Source organism: Belonocnema kinseyi, chromosome 1 (genome assembly GCF_010883055.1).
Source record: "Belonocnema kinseyi isolate 2016_QV_RU_SX_M_011 chromosome 1, B_treatae_v1, whole genome shotgun sequence".
Lineage (NCBI taxonomy): Eukaryota > Metazoa > Arthropoda > Insecta > Hymenoptera > Cynipidae > Belonocnema > Belonocnema kinseyi.
The window spans coordinates 78,710,554-78,711,551 of NC_046657.1; positions in this window are offsets into that span (position 1 = coordinate 78,710,554).

Below are 998 nucleotides of genomic sequence, written 5' to 3' on the forward strand. Positions count from 1 at the left end.
AGCAAAAAAAAGCCGCACTCGGCGACCACTTACACCTGCCAGCCAACAAAATGTCCCGCAGAACATGCAGCCGCTAGATTGTTGGTTGGCAGAGAGGGCAAGGGTCAAGGAAGCCACCCAATCGAATAGCCAAAACTAGCTTGCGCCCGGGCAGCGCCCGCTCAGCTCCTCATACAAATTCGTCGCGTAGAACCTACCAGTCCACCTACCACGCAGCTGGGGCTACTCCGCACCACTTCCCCGGCTTACCTCCCCCCCCTGCTTTCGACACCACTCTCCGCCCCCGCATCTTCAATCTCTCTCTCACACTCACAGGGTAGAGAACAACATTACTGTTTCAACACATGAAGGCGAAATGGATAGACACACATGTAACTGTCCGGTTTTCTCATGCCGTAAAAGATCCACGTACAAATAAGCTTTACGCCCAAGCGATTTAGAGGATCCAGTGACCTGGCAACTACGACTGTCTTGTAAAGGCCTTCTTTCAATATTCTTTACAATGCCGAATAAAATCTCTGCTAGTTAATTAAGTCCTCAATTTTTACGCCATCGTTAGGGGAGACAGAACTGAGTACGTGGTGGGCTGTAATAGGTTTAAACACAGATTGAGTGTCGACGACACTAAGTACAGATTTGGCGCCTAGGCCATGGATTACGCACCTAGATTGGCGACGACGTTACGCAAAACGTTTGAAGGCGTATTTAAATTAAAGTGTCCTACAGCGGGTAGCCATTTAACTAGTTCCCCCCTCAGGACTCAAAGTTACCGGCTGCTGGTATTTTCACATTAGTCGTAAATCTTTGAAGTTGAGTGTATGGGTGATATTGTGTGCATGTCAGGTCCGCTGGCCCTAAGCGTGTTTAGTGATCAAAAATAAACAAAAGGTTGGACGGAATTAGTGGGTGTGTGCATGGTGTGTGTATGGTGACGGATCGGAGCTGAAGAATCACAATACCTAACCCTCAAAAAGTGCGTTTCCTGGTAACATGCCAAA